This window comes from Nothobranchius furzeri, chromosome 9 (assembly GCF_043380555.1).
Source record: "Nothobranchius furzeri strain GRZ-AD chromosome 9, NfurGRZ-RIMD1, whole genome shotgun sequence".
Classification (NCBI taxonomy): Eukaryota; Metazoa; Chordata; class Actinopteri; order Cyprinodontiformes; family Nothobranchiidae; genus Nothobranchius; species Nothobranchius furzeri.
Genome location: NC_091749.1, coordinates 23,796,928 through 23,815,058, shown reverse-complemented (window position 1 = coordinate 23,815,058; position 18,131 = coordinate 23,796,928).

Genomic DNA, 18,131 nt, shown 5'->3' with positions numbered 1-18,131 from the left:
CTTTACCCTCGCGGTCCGGTTCAGCGAGGTCATTGAGGGATCGGTGTCCCCTGGCCTCTGTGAGGCAGTGTCCAGTTGGTGTAATTATGATGGATGGAGTAATTTCCAGAGGCGCCTTTAGCCAAGAGGGTCGAGCCCACCATGCTTTCTCTGAGCTTTAATGACTTTAATAGAGCTCACTCCCAAACCTACATCACAGAGTGCCGGTGAGAGTCAGCGACAAATCACTGCTGTTAGAGCAGGTAATGGCACAGCAGGACACGGGTGGAGCGGCCTCTGGGAAAGCAGCTGCCCCTTCAGGAAACTGAAGCTCTCTGTGGATTAATGTTCGCTTTCCTGTTACAGAATCTACACTCAGCTGGGCTGCTTTACAACCACCTGCCACGTGAGCTTAGGACGTCACGTTCAAAAATAAAGAGCAGTCTCGAGGTGCTGGATTCACACCGCAGAGCAGATGGATAGATCACAGGCTTTGGTCACAGCTCAGACTTTGGGGGCTTTCCAGGTTTTTGTACAGAAGTAAAGAAACTCATTTCTAAATGTTGAAGGACTGTATAATTGTTAACTCTTGAACTTCCACACCAAAACAAACTATGGAAATGTGGCTGATTTGCCTTTTTGATTTAGGTGAAGGTTATAATTGTTATAATTATGGGACAATATTGGCATTAAAATTTAATATAGAAATGTATGGGTATTAGTTTTTTTCCTGTTTTAATGGTACAACTTTACACACCGTGCACTTATTATACATCAGAGCTTTCAGCTGCCTCTCTCCTCACTCAAAATGTCAAATCCGAGGTTCGTTTGAAATATTTTTGTTTGGAACAACTTGTGAAGCTGATTCAGATGCTATAAATATGGCTTTTCCCAGTTTACCTATGCATGATAGGAGATATGTGATAGTTACGTCAATTATGAACTTTTTGTCATGAACAGAACTCAGAAGACCCGTAATGATGCCAAACACAGTAAAAATATATTTAAAAAAAGGTCTTTTATTTATTGTGGCGTTACCAGGTGGGCGAGGCTGGAGACAGTAGGAGAGGAGGCGAGGGTCAAAACCAGATAGATCCGTGAATGCTACAATGAGCAGGCAGGAGGCAGAATCCAGAGAACGGGCTGAGGTCGAGAATCTAGGTAGTCAGAGGCAGGGAAAACAATCCAGGCAGGGAGCAGGCGCTTGGGTTGGTCAAGGAACAGAAACGAGGTCAGGATCTATGGTACAGGCAGAGGTTGGAGTGCTGGCGTGAAGTCTTCAATAATCTGGCAGAGACTGGATAGCAGGATGGTTCTTTTATAGCAGGGGAAGCAGGTGTGTGAGACGAGCTGAGGAGTCAGGAGCAGGTGAAGTGGATGAAGCCGATGACAGGAACAGGTGAGAAGAATGGAGTTGATTGTGGTTGCCAGGGAAACGGGGCTTGTCAGGAGCTTGGTGAAGGGACCAGGTGAGCTGAATGAAGGTGAAATGAGGAGGCAGAGGAGGGTGAAGGATGGGAGTCATGACACTTTTTCTTTTGTTATAAGGGGACCCTGCACATGTTGGTTTTGGTTTAAATCAGTATAAGAGTTAGATTGTAGCAGTACATGAGATATCGGTAAAAAGCCATCACTGAACACCATGTAGAGCAAATTGATGATTAATAATTTATAATAAAATTAATAGTATCCAAACTTCTTGATAATTTGGGGATATTTTTTTTACTTCAGTATCTTTTACGAGTCAGGTTTAGTTCATTTAGATTAAAATGTGTTCTACCAAGCACTGAGTTCAAGGTATAATGTGCAAATAAGTGTAACAAGCACATTTTTCAAGTAAACAAAGTTTTGCTAAAAAATAATGAAAAGATAATGACATACACAAAAGCCACAGGCAGGAAAACCAGCTCTGTATGACAGGAACAGTGGAGGCTGGTGGTTGTGTTAAATGTCACAGACGGGTTCAGGGTGTGCTGCTGTTGGACAGCCGTGACTTCTGTTACAGACGTTGTCTCCTGACAAATATGTTCGAAGTGGTGTTAATAAAAAACATGTCTGAAATGAGGCTGGGCCTGGAGCGGACTGATAATAAGTCTGGTCAGATGGGTCTGCCTCACAAACCTTGGGTTCTCTTCCCACGAGCTTCTAAAGCACAGTTAATATCATTCATGTAGACACAGAGCCTATCAGAGCCTGTGACCTCTACGGTACAGGACCTGAGAGAGGTGTGTGTGTGTGTGTGTGTGTGTGTGTGTGTGTGTGTGTGTGTGTGTGTGTGTGTGTGTGTGTGTGTGTGTGTGTGTGTGTGTGTGTGTGTGTGTGTGAGTGTGTGAGTGTGTGTGTGTGTGAGTGTGAGTGTGAGTGTGTGAGTGTGTGTGTGTGTGAGTGTGAGTGAGTGTGAGTGTGTGTGTGTGTGTGTGTGTGTGTGTGTGTGTGTGTGTAATATCCTGAACTGTTTGACAGGAATATAGCAGGCAAATCACTGAAACAGCATCATGATGGCTTTGTTCTATTTGTTTCCTTGTGGCTTGGTGTATGAGCAGTGTTTAAACAGTAAATACTGCATGTGCTGCTAATTTTCTCCAGAGAGAGACAAGAGGCTACAGGAATGCTAAAAGCTAACACCTACATAAATATCTGAGTCAGTCTGACCTTCAACACTTAAGGATGTTGTGAGACCCGGATTTAAAATGTCACTACTCCACAACGGATTAATTTACTTGTTTTTGATGAAAATCGTGACATGGAAAAGATAATCTGATGGGCTCTCCAGCACGGTGATTGAACGTGTTTATATAGAAATGTGTCCAGCTAGGGCTGAAGCAGAAGCACAGAAAACATTGTCCAGTCTGGGTTTTTATGCAGTGATTCCTCTCAGTGACCCAACAGGACCATTCAACTCCAGTACTTTGACTGAAGTGGCTAACCACGCCTCTTCACTGAACTCTGTGGACATCTAAGGCCCTGTCCACACGTAGCCGGGGATCTGCCAAAACGTAGATATTTTTCTACGTCTTGGCCTGTCATCCACACGAAAACAGAGTTTTTTCACACGAAAACAGATCTTTTTAAAAACTCCGGCCAAAGTGAAGATCTGCGTTTTCTCCGTTTTGGGTGTCTGCGTGTGGACGGACAAAACCGGAGTTTTAAGGTCCGCAACGTCACTTTCCACGACAAAAAAATGCTGACATCACGTGTGCGACCTGTGTTTACACTAGCCGACAGCATGGATGCCCTCAGAGCTGCGCTCGCTTTATCAATTGTCCAAGCGCTTTTTGCTTGTTTGTTTTTGCAAGCGGAATTACTGCTCATTGCGGAAGACCACAGACGAAGGACGAGGTTAAGAACGGGGGAAGTACTGCCACCTACAGGTCTGGCATGTCCTTAACAACGTATTTATCCGGGTACGTGTGGACAGAGTTTTTTTTTTAAACGCGGTGTTGTGGATGCAAGTTTTTGGAGGGGCGGATATTCGTTTTTTTTTAAACCTGGCTACGTGTGGACTAGGCCTAAGCCTTTGCTGATTGATGTGTGGCCATCAAGATGCTCCTTTACTCAGCAGTACATATGTTGTGCACCTAAGCCCAAAGCTAATGAGCTCGACACACGGGAGGTGACATCGCCTCTCCTCCATTCATTTTCAATGAGACATGCGCGACAAAGCGATAATCGCGGGTCTCCCTCCTACCAAGCAAAACGCGAAAAATGTGCGAGTGAAATTTTGTGCTCGTGCACGTGTCGTGCACAGGCGACCCAGCGAGGCGATCCCAGAAAGTTGAAACATTTTCAACTTTTCATCGCTGTCGCTCGGACGAGGACCAATCAACGGAGGTTTCATTCACTGACCAATGAGCGGACAGGATGCTCCATACATCTCCGAGCAAACATGAAGGAGAAGTTGATTATTATTATGTTTTATACAGTGAAATCAGAAGTAAGATTTCACATAACTCTTGCAGCACCTTGTGAAACATCATATCTACCGCTTTATTAACTCTGAACCGCTTAAATAACCTTAATTCCCTCCAACCTGACACAGCCAAACAAAACAACGGAAGTTTCCATTTCGCCATGGAACAGAATGCGTAGACGGCTTTGCCGCTGGCCGCTGCCGCGGATCGCCTCCCGTGTGTCAGGTAATAAAAGCGACTGCGACAAATTTCCCTGATTGCGGTCGTTTGTTGCCTCCCGTGTGTCGAGCCCATAAGAGTCAGAGCGAGCTCCGGTTGTCAGGATCTGGTCCTGTAGCCTCTGGTGTCTCTGGTGTCTTGTCTCCCTTGTTAGTGTTGATTGAACTCACCTGCCCTTCGTTACCTTACCCACCTGTTTCCTTGATGACCTTTGTGTATTTAAACCCTCTGTTTGTACTGGTCTGTGTAAGATCCTTGTCTTGTCTTCAAGTTTTGTTGTCCTATCTGCCATTTTTCAAATAAATGTGTTCTTTGTATCTGCATCCTGTGCCTGCTGTCACATACATTTGTGTCCTAACAAACAGCTACACATCATGGCACTGGTCAATTTATCCCTCCTCCAGATCCTACCTCCACTTCATACACAGTGGTTGTCATGCCCATGGTTGGTTGTTCTCAGATGAACATAAAATACAGGTCCTTCTCAAAAAATTAGCATATTGAGATAAAGTTCATTACTGTCTGTAATGTACTGATAAACATGAGCCTTTCATGTATATCAGATTCATTACACACAACTGAAGTAGTTTAGGCCTTTTATTGTTTCTAATATTGATGATTTTGGCATACAGCTCATGAAAACCCAAAATTCCTATCTCAAAAAATTTGCATATTTCATCCGACCAATAAAAGAAAAGTGTTTTTAATACAAAAAAGGTCAACCTTCAAATAATTATGTTCAGTTACGCACTCAGTACTTGGTCGGGAATACTTTTGCAGAAACGACTGCTTCAATGCGGCGTGGCATGGAGGCAATCAGCCTGTGGCACTGCTGAGGTGTTATGGCGGCCCAGGATGCTTCGATAGCGGCCTTAAGCTCATCCAGAGTGTTGGGTCTTGCGTCTCTCAACTTTCTCTTCACAATATCTCACAGATTCTCTACGGGGTTCAGGTCAGGAGAGTTGGCAGGCCAATTGAGCACAGTAATACCATGGTCAGTAAACCATTTACCAGTGGTTTTGGCACTGTGAGCAGGTGCCAGGTCGTGGTGAAAAATGATATCTTCATCTCCATAAAGCTTTTCAGCAGATGGAAACATGAAGTGCTCCAAAATCTCCTGATAGCTAGCTGCATTGACCCTGCCCTTGATAAAACACAGTGGCCCAACACCAGCAGCTGACATGGCACCCCAGACCATCACTCACTGTGGGTACTTGATACTGGACTTCAGGCATTTTGGCATTTCCCTCTGCCCAGTCTTCCTCCAGACTCTGGCACCTTGATTTCCGAATGACATGAAACATTTGCTTTCATCTGAAAAAAGTACTTTGGACCGCTGAGCAACAGTCCAGTGCTGCTTCTCTGTAGCCCAGGTCAGGCGCTTCTGCCGCTGTTTCTGGTTCAGAAGTGGCTTGACCTGGGGAATGCGGCACCTGTAGCCCATTTCCTGCACACGCTTGTACATGGTGGCTCTGGATGTTGCTACTCCAGACTCAGTCCACTGCTTCCGCAAGTCCCCCAAGGTCTGGAATCGGTGCTTCTCCACAATCTTCCTCAGGGTCCGGTCACCTCTTGTCGTTGTGCAGCGTTTTCTGCCACACTTTTTCCTTCCCACAGACTTTCCACTGAGGTGCCTTGATACAGCACTCTGGGAACAGCCTATTCATTCAGAAATTTCTTTCTGTGTCTTACCCTCTTGCTTGAGGGTGTCAATGATGGCCTTCTTAACAGCAGTCAGGTCGGCAGTCTTACCCATGATTGAGGTTTTGAGTAATGAACCAGGCTGGGAGTTTTTTAAAGCCTCAGGAATCTTTTGCAGGTGTTTAGAGTTAATTAGTTGATTCAGATGATTAGGTTAATAGCTCGTTTGGAGAACCTTTTCATTATATGCTAATTTTTTGAGATAGGAATTTTGGGTTTTCATGAGCTGTATGCCAAAATCATCAATATTAGAAACAATAAAAGGCTTGAACTACTTCAGTTGTGTGTAATGAATCTAATATGTATGAAAGTCTAATGTTTATCAGTACATTACAGACAATAATGAACTTCATCACAATATGCTAATTTTTTGAGAAAGACCTGTAGATGACAATTTGCATCCTTGCTCTTATATGGTCATTCATGTGCAGACACAGCTGCATGCAGCCCTACACAGGACCAATGTGCTCTACTTCAATATTACTAAGTCTGTGACTTCAAGTGGTGATTTTCTTTTAGGGACTGTGGTCATTTGTCCTAAAGCTGAAGTGGTAGCAGCCGCCTGCTCCTCCTTTGATGTTATTGAGCGGAGAACCTCTCACACCAGTGGTATTCTGTTGCTGATTACGTGAGTGTGTAATGAGTGTAGTAAGTTATTTGCTAATGTATGTAGTTCTCAGGACAAAATAGAAAATAAGGATAAAAATTAACACATTTTAATAAAACAAATGAAGATAAAATATTCTCTAATCACTGTTATTTAATAACACTTTTGAAACATTCCAATAGATATTGTATATTAGAGCAGTCCAACATAAATGCTGACAGTACCCAGAAATGCCACCTGTGAGCTAAAAGTTTACTAATCTAAAATGCATAATGTGACATAACTGTTCTGCCGTAAAAATATGTCAGATTTAAATACAAAATTCACTTGTTTTTACAACATTTTAACTGTTTATTTTCATGTGTTGCTCGTAATTAATTAACATTATTTTACAAAGCAAAAATAAAACTGGACTTTCTCTGCCAGATTAACCATGTCACATTTACCAAACCTATTGTTAGTTTAATCCGTGACTCTAAGTTAACCCTAGCTGTGTTTACATGCACTGTGCTTTGTTTTGCACAATGATCAAGTGGTCTGGCATGTGAGGCAAAAGAAATCAGACAAGATTAAAGAAACCCCACAAGAGAGAAGTGGGTGGAAGTTTTCCAGACATCAGGAAAGCCAACGTAGTCAGCTTGTACAGGACTGTCTCATTTGTCTCAAATGCATCTGTAGGGTTTTCTCACTGGTGGCCTCAAGTAGTCAGACTCAAAGAGTAGATACAGGGCAGAGCTGAGCAAGTTATTACGAAACTTCTGTCTGGTTGTTCGAAAATAACTGACTGAATCAGTCAGGAGCCGAAAAAATAAAGAAAACACCTGATTAAATGGAAGAAAACCATGCGTCTGTTTGTGTGTGAAGCTACAAGTAAGCTAGCATCGTCCCTTGGCTGCATGAATTACTGTTGAATACAAAGATGAGGAACTGCTTTAATTTTATGTAGCTCAACGTTGAAACACAGCAACTCAGAGGTAAGTGGGTTGTACACCTACTCGCGGATGCAGTGTTATGCCTATTGAGTGGACTGAGGTGCTAGGGTAATCTTTAACAGCAGCGTTTAGAGAGCTCTGTGCATACTTACGGGAGTTAAAAGCTGCAAATTAATTTAAATGAGAGTCAACTGTTCTATAAAAGAAAAAAGTTAAAACATAAATGTGAAAAGTATAGAGTAGCTGGATAACAGGAGACTTTGGAGGTAGGAGGCAGATGGGATGGTTAATAAACCCCATCAAGGTGTGTGTTAGAGAAAACTAAACAAAACTGCATATGAATCTCACTCATAAAAAACTTTTGTCTACAACAGTAAACCAAGAATTTAACCCTAAATCCTGTGATTCTGTCCAACCATAATCCCAGAACAGTTGCTGGATTATGACTGCAGGCATTAGGCTGAGTTTGCAGAAGGATCTGAAGTTATGAGGAGAAAACGATGCGCTTCATTATCTTGTGATTGGTGAGAGTTGGAGTGTGGCGCTCAGCTTTGTGTGTATCTACAGTATAACAAGGGCAGAAATCTGGTCACTATTTAGTCCACCACTAATGTGTATTTACAGAAAAAAGGGATTTTTAAAATCTAGTTGTAACTCCTGTTTATTATCCGAAAGTGAACACATTTTAAAATATGTTCACATAAACAAATTCTAAACCAAAATGATTGGTACATCTCAGATTTTTCATCCAGTTGGGGGTTTATGTTGCTTCATATGAATCTAACACTGTTGCTGCACGTTTAAATATCAATGTTTCAAATATTTGAAGCTGTAATGGGACTGTGTGCAGGTGGAACCCAGATCTCAAAAATCAACATATTCTCACACCCAAAGTGGCTAAAACTGATGATGGGTGACCAAGCCTCTGTTTCCGACGTGTTGGGGCTGCGCCAGCGCGTCGGTTTCGGAAGCCTGCGGGAAAACCCACATTTCACCGACATTTAACCTCTAACCTCTTGCTATATAACCTTTACGCACGCAAAACTTTGTTTCTAGTTGTATCTTCCCTCTCAAACACAGTTAACGGGAAGTTTAGAATGAGAAACTGGGTTAAGGTTAGGATGGCGGTGAGGGGAAGGTTAAATAGCAAGAGGGTAACGGTGAAACCTCCGTTTTACTGCGGGCGTCAGAAAGTGACGCTCTGGCACAGCGTGTCACCCCGTCGGAAACAAATGCATGGTCCCCCATTGTCAGTTTTAGCCGCTTCTGGTGTGAGAATGTGTTGCATAAATACAGCACAGCAGCATCTGTAGATGGGATGTGTTTGCTTCGCTTTTGTCCAGCTGAAGTAAGAGAAGACTCTAGTCTCAATAGGCCCGTTACTCCAGGGTAATTTTACCGGAACATCCCAGCATACGCATGTCGCCACTCACTGGGCCGGCCAACAGGACCGTTTTCAGAAACCAGCAGGGAGCTACTTGGAATGCCGGTAGAGTTGCTGAACAGAACTTTTGATCAACTCACACTGATTGGTTGAAGCTAAGGAGCAAACAACATTGATACAAGTTACCAAAGCATTCGACATTTGTACACTTGGAAGGGTTGCTGCTGGTGAAGCAGCACAGAAACAAAAGTAAATAAGCTATGTTCGTGCTCATAGTTATTAAACTCACATCAAAATACACAGCAGAACACCCCCACCACCACAAAGCTGGACTTCATGGGTCTTTGTTTTCTCACTGAGCACCGTAAGTAACGACACTAGTCATTGAACTCAACATTTTACTTCACACAGCCCCTCTCCGGGTCCTCCAAATGGATTAAATTACAGTGTACTTAAACCAAATAAAATGTTTCATGTTATTAATTTGCGAGGATGCTTTTTGACACTGATCAGTGACATGACTTCCTGTCAAAGCAGTCGCAATATGCTGACGTCTGTGCAAACGGAGACACACCAGTTGAGAGGACCGAGCCATCGTATCTCTCGGTCAAGGTAAGATTTGTGTAGCACTTTCCAGTTTCATGAGCAACCCCAAAAGTGCTGAACAGAATAAGAATCAGCGTAAAAACAAACTGTCCAGTATAATAAAACAGATAAAATCACAAAACATAATACTTCACAATAGCAAAAGCATTCCACTAAAGTTTTATCTGCCTTAAGTGTGCCTTAAGTAGGGTTCTCTTTCTTAACATTCGTTTCGATGTCTCACTATGGGATACGCCCCTCCGCGGATTCCTCAGAAGCACTTATCTCAATACGCCAATCCTGATTGGCCAGTGACCGTGACGTACGCGTCACCTGCTACTATAAGTAGCAAGCGTCCCCACGCACGCACTATTCAATCACCTATTCTCGCTTCGGTGGTCGCTTATCTCTGAGGTAAGTTAGCTCAACTGTTCACAGACGGAGCCAGCTAATATTCTCTCCGTCGCCAAACGTTAACTTACTGTCCTTCTGTCCTGACCTTCACCATAGGCTCGGGGCATAACGAGCAGCTTCACACTCTAGTGCACCTGTTCGTTCTCTGCTAACACACCAGTTAGCCAGCATGGAAGCCGCTCCTCCCACCAGAGGAGTCGATGGCGCAGGAGCTCGCCTCTGTACCTGTGGGAACAAAATCTCAAGCAAAGACCCGCACAAGGTCTGCTCGAGCTGCCTCGGGCTGGAACACGCCCAGCTGGCATTGGAAGTCCCCGGGGTCATGTGAGAGCTGTGCTTGCTTCACCCTGAAGAGCCTTCGCCGGCGGCTAGCGCGCCAAGCTAGCCTGTCGGGGAAGGACCCTTGCCTGCCGGCCCCTGGGCCACCGCCTGGGGACTCCAGCGAACATGCCCTCCCGGAGCCGGAACCGTGTGCCGAACTCAGCTGGGGCTCACAGCTCGAACTGGCCGGTCCGAGCCACCCCGTCGAGGACGTGTTGGAGTTGGACTACGGAGACGACGAGGACACCTCAGAACTCCTCATTTCAGAGGAGGACGAGGATGACGACGTTTTTCTCCCCATCGCTCAGGCCTCCATGCCTAGCTTTCCGTCCTCTCCCAGGGATGGAGCGGCTTCTCCGGCCGCCCACCTGGACATGCAGTCAGTCTGCCGAAGCGCTGCGACCAGGCTCAACATCCCTTGGCCCACCGTGGTCACTGAGGCTGTCAGATCCCGCTACGACGGTAAGTAGCTGCCTCAGGCCACAAGGGCAGCAAAGCCCCTCCTTCCCGCCTTCCCGGAGCTTCTCCAAGAAGTGAGGTCCTCCTGGGACAAGCACCCTTTCAGCTCCAGGTCTCCTGTCCAAGGAGCTTCCTCGCTGGACTTCGAGGGGATGGAGAGGGCTGGCATGCTTCGCATGCCACCGATGGAACCGCTGGTTGCAGCCCACCTGCACCCACGACTCTCGGCAACTTCCTCCAGGCCTCCCGCTCTCCCCGCGAAGGCGGACCGCTTCCAGTCGGCACTGAACGAGAGGGCGTACAAGGCTGCCGCCATCTCGGTCCGAGCTTTGAATGTCTCCTCCATGCTCTCAGCGTACCAAGCCGAGCTCTGTGAGGACATGAATACGAAGCCGGACCCGGAGGTGTGGGAGGAAATCACTGTACTGACTGACATCTGCCTGCGTGTGCAGCGCTGCGCGGTCCAGGCTACGGCTTAAGCTATGGGCATGATGGTGCTTCAAGAACGTGCACGATGGCTGAACCTCACCAACCTCTCTGATAGAGAGAAGGAGGACATTTTGGACATGCCAATCGTGCCTGAAGGCATTTTCGGCTCTGCCCTGGCATCAGTGCAGCAACGGTGTGAGGCCAAAAAGAAAGAGGATGAAGCCCTTCATCTCTGCCTTCCCCGTAAGCCTTCACCGGCACTGCCGGCTCGGCCGAACCTTCCTCGGGCAGCTGCCAGAGCTCAGCCTCAGTTCCGGATCCCAAAGCGCCCGAAGCCTCAAGCTGTCCAACCAGCTCCTTCGGGCTCACGCCGGGGACACACTGGCCGCGGAAGCGCCGCGAAGCGCCGCGAAAATGGGACCGCCTTCATTCGGCGCCCTTGTTAAGCTATTCTATAGACCACATGGGCCGCCGAAGCGCCGCGAATCGCCTCGCGCCGGCGCTCCAGCCCGCGCCGTGCAGCGATCATTTCGGCGTTGGCTCTATTTTTTTCGCGAGCCGCGGGTGAATCGCGTCAATTCTGGCAGGAAGTCAAACGTAGACATAAGAGGCAGGCCGGTAAAGTTAACAAAATAAAGCATTTCAAAATAAAATTCCGCAATAGTCAAATGTGTTCGTAAACAGACACTGCAGAAAAACCACACGAACAAGCACACACATACACACACATCGAATTTGTGTGCGTGTGTGACCACGTGAAGGGGGGTGTGGTTTTGGGTGTCTTTTCACCGGAGCAAACAGGACAGAGAGGCAGAAAGTCTGAGGCAAGCAGTTAGGATGGATGACTTTAAATGAATTATGGAAGTTGAGAAACACAAGGAGCTGTATGACCCCCGAAAAACATGATTATTTATGTACTCATTTCAGAAGAAACTGCTAGGATACAGCTGCAGAATTGGAGCGGGTTCCAAGAGATTCAACTGGCAGAAACAACTCATACCATAGGTTCACACACACACGCGAGCGCGCGCGCGCGCGCACGCACACGCACACACGCGCGTACAAACACTCAAACGTAGAGGAAAAGAGCTGAGGAAAGGCAGAGAGGAAATAGAGGACACCAAGTGTTTGAAAGAAAAACTACAGCTGAGCCGAGGCGCGCCTCGACTGGGGCGCGTCTGATCTGAACTGAGGAGCGGCGAGCAGCGGCCGAATTTCGTGAGCGATTCGCTTCGCGGCGCTTCCGCGGCCGGTGTGTCCCCGGCGTCAGCGCTTTGACCAGTTTGGCCTCAGAGATCCGGCAACCAAGCCGCTCCGCCGTCGGGACAACCCACCCGACCCGCCGGTCAGCAGGTGAGGAAGAAGAAGAGGGCAGCCTGACGGAGTTCTTTCCCTCCCGACGCTGCAGCTGGCAGTGCCCCGTTCGCCAGCTCCTCCTGTTCAATGTTGCCATGGTGCCTTCTCCCCCCCCCCCCCCCCCCCCCCTCACGGAACCCCTCCGGCAGAGTCCCCGAGCGGTCCAGGGTGGGGCCAGGACGTGCAGCCGGCTGTGCCGGCTCAAAACACACGTCACAAGCACTCACACTGTTTTTTACAAACATGTCACGCTCAAGGAGCATTAAAAAGTTCGCTGCCGCATCCAGACAAAATGTCAAGGGCGCAGCAAAAATCAATAAAATTGTCACCCATGGGCGGTTCCAGGCGGGGGCGGCCCCTGGCGGACTTACCCGCCAGCCACGGGTCGTCCCCGTACGCCAGGGCCGTCAAAGCACAAAGCCCCCGCGCATGCGCAGTGGCTGCCACGAGCACCGCTGCCCCACAACCTCTGGAGGGAGCTGCTGCTCCGTGTGTCACGGCTGTGTCACCGCTCTCCACTCACATGGAGGAATGGACAGCGGTTTCTGCTTCACATTGGGTGCTAAGAACTATTTCGAGAGGTTACAGGCTCCAATTCGCTTCTGTTCCTCCTCGATTCTCCGGCGTAGTGTTCTCCCACGCCCAGGGGACGTCAGCTCACATCCTTCAGGGAGAAATCTCCTCCCTGCTAGAGGAGGGAGCGATATGCATTGTGCCTCCCGATCGGTCTCAGAGCGGTTTCTACTCCAGGTACTTCCTGGTCCCGAAACGGGGAGGGACTGGTATTCGCCCGATCCTGGATCTGAGGGCCCTGAACTGATGCCTCCGAAAGTACAGATTCAAAATGCTCACACTCTCATCCCTTTTGCGTCTGATTCACCAGAACGACTGGTTCACCTCAATCGACCTGAGGGACGCATACTTTCATATTCCCGTGTACCCTCCACACAGGAAATTTCTGAGGTTTGCCTTTCAGGGAGTGTGTTATGAATACACCGTGCTCCCATTCGGCCTCTCGCTGGGCCCGAGGGTGTTTGTCAGGTGTATGGAGGCAGCGATCGCCCCTCTGAGAGGGAGGGTTATTCGGCTGGCCACGTATTTAGACGACTGGCTCCTGCTGGCACGGTCCAGAGAGGAGGCAGCGTCAAACACGCTGGTTGTGATCCATCACTTGTGTGGTCTGGGTTTCAGAATAAACTGGCAGAAAAGCGCTTTACTCCCCTCCCAGAAATTAACCTTTCTAGTTCTGAATCTGGACTCAGGGACGTTCACGGCCCGTCTCTCGGCACCGCGTGTGAACGCGCTCTAGCGCTGTCTGGCGCGCTTCTGCCTACACATTTCGGTGCGGTTTGCGTTATGCCTCAGGCTTTTGGGTCTCATGGCGTCGGCTATCTCAGTGGTACCACTCGGCCGTCTACACATGAGAGATTTTCAACGCTGGGTGGCTTCTCTGGGTCTCTCTCCAGTGCGCCACAGAGCGCGCAGGGTGACGGTCTCTGCAGCGTGCGTCGCGGCGCGCCGCTGTTGGCGTCACCCCTCCCTCTTGGCACAGGGGGTGCCTTTGGGGTTGGTTCTCGTGAGGAAAGTGGTCACGACAGATGCAAGCCTGTCAGGTTGGGGGGGGGGGGGGCTCCTGGAGGGTCGCTCTGTCAGGGGTGTGTGGAGCAGAGAGCTCTGGGGGACACACATAAATTATCTGGAACTCCTCGCGGTCTTTCTAGCCCTGAGGCGCTTCCTGCCTTTTCTCTCCGGCCATCATGTCCCAGTGAGAACAGACAACACCACGACTGTGGCTTATATAAACCGCCAGGGGGGGCTGCGCTCCATGCGGTTACACACACTGGCACGCAGACTGATCCTATGGTGCAGCAGGCATCTCCTCTCAATCAGAGCCACCCATGTCCAGGGTGTTCTGAATCGGGGGACGGATCTGTTGTCTAGAGGGACACCCCTGTACGGGGATTGGAGCCTGCATCCAGCAGTGTTGGAACAGATTTGGATCCGGTTCGGCACAGCCGTAGTGGATCTTTTTCCCTCCAAGGAGAATGCTCAGTCTCCTCTGTTCTTCGCCCTGCGCGACCGAGACGCTCCACTCGGCGTGGACGCGCTGGCGCACGACTGGCCACGGGGACTGCTTTACGCTTTTCCCCCAGTGGCCCTGATAACACCCACCTTGCTGAGGGTACGAACCCAGCGCCACACTCTCATTCTGGTGGCCCCATACTGGCCAGCCATGCATTGGGTGGCGGACATTTTCCAGCTCCTAGAGGACCAACCTTGGAAACTGCCGCTTTGCAGGGACCTGGTGTCCCAAGCGGGAGGCTCGATCTTCCACCCTCATCCAGAACGGCTGGCCCTGTGGGCCTGGCCCCTGAGGGGTGTGGGCTAGTGTCAGCAGAGCTGCCCCAGGCAGTCATTCGAACCATTCAGAATGCTAGGGCCCCCTCCACTAGAACCTATATGACTGTAAATGGAGGGTGTTTGAAGCCTGGTGTCAGGGCAGGGAGGTCTCACCCTTCCAATGCCCGGTGAACGTCATTCTGTCTTTCCTGCAAGACTTGTTGGATGGGAAGAAGGCTTTCTCCACCATTAAAGTGTACCTAGAAGCCATTTCCGCCCGACACTTGGGTTTTGGGAAGAAATTGGCAGGTCAACGCCCCGTGGTGTGTAGCTTCATGAGGGGCGCGCGCAGGCTTCTCCCTGTGTCTCGACCCCTGGTGCCCTCATGGGATCTGTCCTTGGTGCTGTCGGCCCTCTCCGGGCCTCCATTTGAACCTATGGACGGCCTGGACCTTAAGATCCTGTCTCTTAAGGTGGTGCTACTCCTGGCTTTGGTATCTGCAAAGCGAGTTAGTGACTTACAGGCTCTCTCTGTGCACCCATCCTGCACCCAGTTTGCACCAGGTGACATGAAGGTGTCCTTGAAGCCCAACCCTGCCTTTGTGCCTAAGGTGGTGGGCTCCTTTTCTCCTATTATCCTCACAGCTTTCTACCCACCGCCCTTCTCCTCTCCTGAGGAGGAGCGGTTGCACAAGCTGTGTCTGATTTGCGCGCTCAAGTAGTATGTGAATCGGACGGAGAACCTTCGCAGGGGGGACCAGCTTTTTGTGTCATGGGGTGGGCCTCGTAAGGGGAAACCCGTCACAAAACAGCGGCTTTCCCACTGGATTGTGAAGGCTATTTCTATGGCTTACTCCTGTCAGGGCATTCAGGCACCTGTAGGGCTCAGGGCCCATTCTACTAGGGGCCTGTCTGCTTCTTGGGCCCTTTTTCGGGGGCTGTCAATCCAGGAGATTTGTGCTGCAGCAAGTTGGGCTTCTCCACTTGCATTTGCACGCTTCTATAAGCTTGATGTTTCGGTCCCTGCAATGACTCACACGATTCTGAGTGTGGGGTCTTTGGCGGGCCAAGACGTATCCCTGTAGGTTGGTGATCGCTGGATATGCTGTCTGGCAATACGGGAGTCTCCATATCCCATAGTGAGACATCGAAACGAATGTTAATAAAGAGAACTTTAGGTTACTGTCGTAACCCCAGTTATCTGAGTAACATGAGTGAGATGTCTCACCAGACAACCCTTCTTGCTGGGCGAAGCGAGAAGAGGTGTTTATCTTGAATAGTGCGTGCGTGGGGACGCTTGCTACTTATAGTAGCAGGTGACGCGTACGTCACGGTCACTGGCCAATCAGGATTGGCGTATTGAGATAAGTGCTTCTGAGGAATCCGCGGAGGGGCGTATCCCATAGTGAGACATCTCACTCATGTTACTCAGAGAACCGGGGTTACGACAGTAACCTAAAGATTTGAATTGTTACAAGCTCTGTGCAGTCCTTAGTTGTAAGGGAAGGATGTTCCACAGTTTCTGACCCCCACCAAAAATGCTCTGTCTCCCCTAGTTTTCAAACTAAGAGGTTTCTTCCCCCTCCCAGGAATTTCCAGAAACTCCTAACATGGAACACGGCTCATGCATGGGAGTGGTGTCGATCCTTAAGGTGCTAAACATGTTGATCAGATACAGAAAATTGCTGTAGCTTAACATGGGGTGTGTCTCAATGTCAAGGCGCCTTGCTTACGAGGACACCGTCCTTTCTTGTTCAAAGAAAACGGTTAAATGGAACAGACCTACATCGCGTGACCGTGGCTTCTGCTGCAGTCACGTCTCGTGACGCGGGAGATAACGTTATATTTTATAAGTTTCAATATTAATCTATAACAAGCCTTTTACTTTTAAATTGTGTGTATATGGGTTAAATTTAATATGTAAACAAGTTACTACCTGCTAACCACCAAAGCTGCAATGACTAAGCAACTAACCAACAACTGCTTTCATTCTGGTCTTAGACAGTATCACAGCACAGAATCCGCTCACATCAGGGTTTTTAATGATATTATTTTAGCCACTGATTCCAGTTCCCATGTTGCCCTGGTAATGTTGGACCTCTCAGCTGCATTTGACACGGTTGACCATGACATTTTATTGTCCCGCCTTGAGAATTTGGTCGGCATTAAGGGATCGGCGCTTGACTGGTTCTGCTCCTACTTTGACAACAGGTGTATAAGAGTTACAATGGATGGCTGTTCATCTCCCTCTGCTGCTCTTCCTTGGGGTGTGCCACAGAGGTCTATCCTCGGCCCGCTTTTTTTTAGCAAATATATTCTTCCACTTGGACTAATCTTTAGGAAGTTCAACATTAACTTTCATCTTTATGCGGACGACTGCGAGATTTATGTTCCATTGAAGACTTTTACCTCCATCCAGCCGCTCCTTGATTGCCTGAGTGAGATTAAAAACTGGCTGTCAGCAAATTTTCTGCTGCTGAATGATTTTAAGACAGAGTTTATTGTTTTTACTCCTAATGGCTCATCTTCCTTCGCTCCTGATTTTTCTGCTCTTCCTTTTAAAATTAGCCAAACAATTGTTAATGTTGGAATTAAAATGGATGCGGCTCTAAAAATGGACCCTCATGTTAATCACATGGTTAAATCATGTTTTTATCAGCTGAGAAGTCTTTCCAAACTAAAACCATTCTAAATCGGTGCCACCTAGAGACAACCATTCACACTTTCATCACCTCAAGGTTGGATTACTCCAATGCAATTCTGTTTGGCATTTCAAAAGTCGCATTATCTCACCTTCAGCTGATTCAAAATGCGACAGCAAGATTTCTGACAAATACGGGCCGTCGGCAGCACATCACTCCAATTTTGGCAAGACTTCACTGGCTTCCTGTGCACTACTGTATACGTTTTAAAATGTTATTGTTTGTTTTTAAGGTGTTGAATGGCTTAGCACCACCTTACATATCCAAGTTACTTACTCCTTATGTGCCGGGTAGGACTCTCCATTCAGGTGACCTACACCTTCTACAGACTCCCTGTCTACGCTGCAAAACCCGTGGTGAACGAGCTTTTTCTGTCTGCGCTCCGAAACTCTGGAATGATCTCCCATTGAATATCAGACTCTCCCCCTCCATTGGGGTTTTTATCTCTCTCTTAAAAACTTACTTTTATTCCCTTGCTTTTACTGCTTAGCTATTTTATCTAGGTTTATGTACACTATTCATTTTTACTGATTTTATTGACTTCTCATTTGGTTCTTTGTGCTATGCTCTAGCTGTTTTATTCTTTTATATTATTCTTTTAACCTTATATGTTTTTACCCCTGTACAGCACTTTGGTCAGCTCACATGCTGTTTTTAAATGTGCTTTATCAAATAAATGGAATGGAAATGGAATGGATATAAAAAAGCATTTTAGATATCAGCCTGATAGCTACAATTATTTGACTTACATTTAAATTGGAAATTTGCCCCCGAAGTAGCTGCTGACTCCTG